The 5,772-nt window shown below is 31.3% G+C and overlaps 1 protein-coding gene and 1 pseudogene across 4 annotated transcripts in view; one reads left to right on the forward strand and one right to left on the reverse strand.

Moving 5' to 3' along the window:
* The window catches only part of ICA1L (islet cell autoantigen 1 like), a 76,049-nt gene that overhangs the window by 2,844 nt on the left and 67,433 nt on the right, over positions 1 to 5,772 (forward strand). The window lies entirely within an intron of this gene.
* On the reverse strand, positions 5,197 to 5,315 carry LOC111745127 (annotated as a pseudogene).

A 5,772-nucleotide genomic window follows, 5' to 3' on the forward strand; every position in this document is an offset into this window, starting at 1 on the left:
TTCTCTCTTTTTAGTTTTGCCTCTTTGTGTTATTTTTTTATTAGTTATGCTAGAGAGTACAATGTACATCTTGAATTTGTCACAGTCTATTTTCAAATATATTCTAGTTCTTCATCAGCAATGTAAGAATATTATAATTTATGCTTCCAATTACTTTCTCACTTTTTATGCTGTTATAATTTACTTCTACATATGCCTTAGATTTTTATTACTTTTAATTTAAAGAATCAATCTTTTAGTGAAATTTAAAGATGCATGCGTATTTGTACGTTAAAATTTTTTCTTTGTAGTCATCAATATATTTACCCTTTTTGGTTTCTCTCATTTCCTGTAGAACTAAGTATCTGTTAACATTTCCCTTCACCTTAAAAAATGTTTAAAATTTTTTCTAGTGCAGGTCTGCTTGGTATAAGTTCCTTCAACTTTTATCTGCTAAAAACTTTATTTTGCTTTCATTTTTGAAGGATATTTCTATTGGATATTGAATTCTTAACCAACTTTTTTTTTCCAGGACTTAAAGATGTAGTTTGCTTGTTTTCTGCCCTCCATTATTTTGTTGAGCAGCTTTCTCCTCTTCTTGTTTTCTGCCAAAGATGAGAGCAGCCATGGGCTTCTTCAGTCCTAAGAAGGGCTAGTTACTTTCTGGATTTTAGTTCATTAACTTTTTTTTGCATCCTCAGCTCTCCAATGGGCTTTAAGAAAACACATAATTTTGTAGATTATCTAGTTTATTCTCATTGTTAGGATGGGAGTGATGTTCTTTTACAACTTTCTGAAGTGGAACCGGAAGCCCAGTACAATACTGATTTAATTAATATTGCTTTACAAACTATTACTCTTATTTTCCAAATTTTTTCTATCTTTATATTTGTTTTCCCAATGAATTTTCAACTCATTTTATGTTTTTAAAAATAATTGCAAACCACCTCTTGCTGATGATTTAGATTACATTGAATGCATAGATTAATTTAGAGAAATGACCTCTTAGAGTTTTTATTTTAGTAGTGTTTTTAGTTTTCTTTGTATAAGTTATTTGGTGTTGAATTTATTTCTAGTAATTGTAATTGGGCTGAATATTTTTTTGCATTTTATTTTCCAACTATATTTCAGAAATTAATAGGAAAACTGCCCACTTTTATATATTAATTTTATAACCAGCTACCTTCTTAAAACATCTTTTTGCTTCTAATAATTTCTCAGTGAATTGTCTTAAGTGTTTCAGGTATACTGTGACATTATGTATAAAATGATAATTTAGCTTCCTACATGTTGATTTTAATCCCCCATTTCCTTTCTAAGTCCTACTGTATCATTGAACTCATCTAGAACAATGCTTAATAAAATAATGGTGGCTTCCTTGGTATTGTTCCTCGCTTTAATGGGAATATTTTTGGTATTTTACCATAAGCATTTTGGTGGCATTTGCATGTAAGAGTGTGGGGGGGGGGCGTATGCACCCTATTAAGATAGAAGCCATACATTTATGTTTTATTGAAAGATTTTTTAAAACATCAAGAATAGATGTTAAATTTATTAAATACCTTTTAAGCATGAAAGATGAAGAATTTATCATACATTTCTTGCTAACATTTTAATGGTTTGTCCTAAATTTTTATTTAAAAAAAATGTTAAATCATTTCTTCAATTAAATAAATAAATAAATTTTTAAAAAGATAAAATTATTTTCATCAAATTGTTCTTATTTTTACATTATGTACCTATTAACAGTTATAATTTCTGCTTTGTTATAAACACATTTAGATTTAACCCTTTTCACCATTTCTCCATTTTATAAATTCTTGATTTTTAAATATATTTTAGTTGTATGGATTGTGGCTTCAAATAATTTTTTTGTTGTTTTGGTTTATTTGTTTTATAAGAGTTTGTGAGTGCTGTGTTTCTGATTATTGCCTATCTGAAAGAAGTCTTTCTGGGCACCGATCCTTGCTCAAATACCATATTTCTTTGGTCCTAAGAAGCACCTGTTCATATTTTCACATCTCTGAAATCATTTCTGAAATCTGAACTTTTTGTGTATCTGACAATTTTATGATTTAAAAGCGTAGTTGACTTTGTAGCTCTTTTTCTCATATAGAGGTACATAAAATAATAATGCAACTTTCAAATGATGGTGTCTTCAATTAATGAAATATGATAATTGCAAATTATGACTTTACCAAAAAATAATTTTTTATCTATAAGGTCAGAAAAGATCAGAAAATTTAATAACACAGTGCGTTGGTGAATTGTAGAGAACTAGCACTTTACATTACTGGTGGGAATGAAAATTAGATCTCTGTGGAGGACAACTTAGCAAATGAAAAATATTTAATTTTTTTTTTGATTCAGCCATTCTACTTCCAGGAATTTATCTTACAAGTATATTACAAGTATATGTGCATATATATTATTTTATTTTATTTTATTTTTTGTTATTTTGAACTATATCTTTTTTTTAATTCTTTAATGACAGCATACGTGAATATATTTTAAATAATACATATATGTTTATTCATTGCAGCATAGTTTTAAATAAAATTCTGGAAACAATTTAAATATCCATAAATAGTACACCAGTTAAATAAACTATAGTACATCCATACAATGGAATGTTATATGTCCATTAAGTTATATTCCAGCTAAGTAGAAAATTCCATGTAATATTCTTTTTCCCTAAGCACTGTAGAGTACTCAATTTAATCCATTATTTAATGTTGCTGAGGAGATGTCTGAGGCCAGCTACACTATTTAATTTGTTAGGTGGCCCTGTTTCTTCTGTCTAGATGCTAATAGCATTTTTTATTTATCCTTAAAATTCAGCAGCATTCCATAATGTATCTTAGTTTTAATCATTCTCTTATTCTGGAACATGATGAGCCCTTTATGTTTTTGAATATTTTAACCATTTTATATATCTGTCTCTCTCTGTTCAAGAATATTACTTATGTTAGATCTCAATTGTTAGTCTTCCAAATCTATCATCTTTGTTCTGTCTAACCACTTTATTCAAATCCAGCCACCTTTATCTTGTAATTTTCATTCTGAATGATTTCCCGGGCTTGTCATCCATGTTATTAATTTGGTTTTCTGAAGTATCTGTCCTACTAGGAGTGTTTCTAATGTGGTTTCAAGTTCTGTGGAATTTTTTTCTTTATCTTCTGTTTCCTTCAGTTCTTTTTGAAAAATCTGTTCTATGGAATTTTGTTTTATTCATCTGCATACAGAGCAGTTTTTCTTTAAACTTCTATTTTATAAAGTATTCTTCAAATGTATATATTTTTTCTTTCTCATATTATGTTCCTCCTTATTTTCTTAGAGTGCTACTTTTTCACGTTATTTATTCTGTATGTTTTTTATTGTTGAAAGGGGTGGATCTATTCTGGCCTCCTCTTTGCCCAAGAATGATATAGTTGAGTCTTCACAACCCCCTTCCATTGGAATAACTACTTTAGGAGAGTAGATACATTAATGGGATCTCTCTTTATTGGCTGCTTGATGACTCAGTTTTCATACATTGTTTCTAAGCAGTTTCCCACAGCATGTATTAATCATTGGTTTCAGAGGCAGGTCAATTCTGATATAGCTCTTATTAGTCTACTTTATTCTGCTGTGCAGAATCAACTACCAGCTTGCTGTTTCTGTTTCTCTACAGCCATGTTTTGTCTCTCAGCAGGAAAAATAAAAAATATTCTAGCTACTGTAGGTTTTAAGGAGCCCAATACATAATACCTCTCATCTTTTTTGTCTTCTCCTGAGATTGGAACTAATTCAGGTGTAGTCAAAGGATCTAGGCAGATGGAGATAGAATATCAGCCTTTTTATTGACAGAGCTGTTGGAGGGTATGTATCATCATGATCCTTTCTTCAGCAGTTTTCTTTGCTAGCCTGTGACAGGGAGATAGGCACCAAGTGGAGTGCTATATGCTGCTTCTGTAAATCTGGTGTCTACACCTTTAAGGACTCATGTTTTCAAGTTAGTGATGATTATTAGAATTGTTCTTCAGGACCCACTCAGTTTGATAAAATCAGATCTATTGGATATTAGAGGAAATGCGTGTCAGATTTGGGCAGCCTCTTTAAATATGATGCAGATTTCATTGTATCTGACATTTATTCACTGGCATCAATGCTAAGAGGTGTGGCCGTTTTGCACAGGAGTTTCCTTCTCTAGTTTTGGTCATATTTTAGTCAGTAAAAGGAATTATGCAAACATGCACTCATTCCATCTTTCCCAGAAGCTGTTAACAGTTTTAATCATTGCCCAACTGACAGATGAACATATTTTTCTTTAATTTATGTATCTTTAGTTACAAAATAGATTAAATAATGTTTTTGTGTATTCATTAGACTTTTGAAGTTCTTTTGTAAATTGCCTATTCTTATTTTGTCCTTACTTTTCAATTGGTGACTTTGTATTTTCACTATTTAGTTATGGGTTCTCTCATTTTAAAAAATTAAATTTTCTTCTTACCTTACCCACTTCTTTTTAAAGTTGCTTATGGGCCATTTTGTTATATAAATTTAAAATTTGTATGATCTACATAATTTCCATGCCTGGTATTACATTATAGGAGTTTCTGATCCCAGATTTTTAAAACATTCATCTATATTTTCACATGATATTGTTATAAGGTTTTAACATTTAAATTTTAAACCATCTTTACATTGACTAAGAATCAAACACTTTTTTCAAATAGGTGGTTCATTTTCCCAACAATACTTATTGAATAATATATCTCTCTTCTACTGATTTGAAATTCTACATTAATTGTAGTGAGCTTAATGTGACTCCAAAAGATAACAGTTCCTAATTACTGGAATCCGTGAATGTTACTTCATAAAGTGAAGTTTTTGCAGATGCGATTGAGTTAATAATCTTGACATGAGATTATTCCGGATTACCTGAGAGAGTCCTAAATGCCATCATAAATGTCCTTATTTTAGAGATAGGCAGAGGGGGATTAAACACATACACACAGGAGAAGGTGATATGACGACAGATACAGAGATTGGAGTGATGTTGCCACGAGCTAAGGACTACCAGCAGCCACCAGAAGCTGGAAGAGCAAAAGGCATATTCTCCCCAAGTGCCTCCCAGAGAGTGAAGCCCTGCTTATATCTTGAATTCAGACTTCTGGCCTCAACAATGAGAGAATAAATTTCTCTTGTTTCTTTCTTTCTTTTTTTTTTTTTTTACACCTACAGCACCTGGTCTTCCTAGGTGGTCTCCCTTCCACGTACTAACCAGGCCTGACCCTGCTTAGCTTCCAAGATCAGGCGGGATTGGGCTTGTTCAGGGTAGCATGGCTGTAGACTTCTCTTGTTTTAAGCCACCAAGTTTGTTACAGCAGCCATAGGAAATCAATACATTGCTTATATGCTATATTCTTTTACAATTTTTGGTCTCTCTATGGATTTTTTTTTTTTCTGTTTCACTGCTCTCTTTTGGTGTCAGTCTCGTTCTGTTTTAATTAGTAAGGTTCATATTCAGATTTATTTTTTGAAATAATTGTTATTTTATTAAAGTTGTACATGACTTAAAAGTCCAACATTAAAGGATTATAATGTATAAAAGCAGTCCTCCCATTTCTGCCCCAATTCCAGTCTACAGTGGCGCCTACCTTCAAGCCTTCTCTTCCTCTGGTATTTTCTGCCATACTTCTGACTCATGTTTATATGCTGTGTTTTGATTTATTAATTTAAGGCCTTATTTTCTTTCCATATGGTAGATGAGGATTCAGCTCTCCTTCACCACTACTATCTCCATTTGTC

The sequence above is a fragment of the Pteropus vampyrus genome, unplaced genomic scaffold (genome assembly GCF_000151845.1).
Source record: "Pteropus vampyrus isolate Shadow unplaced genomic scaffold, Pvam_2.0 Scaffold146, whole genome shotgun sequence".
Lineage (NCBI taxonomy): Eukaryota > Metazoa > Chordata > Mammalia > Chiroptera > Pteropodidae > Pteropus > Pteropus vampyrus.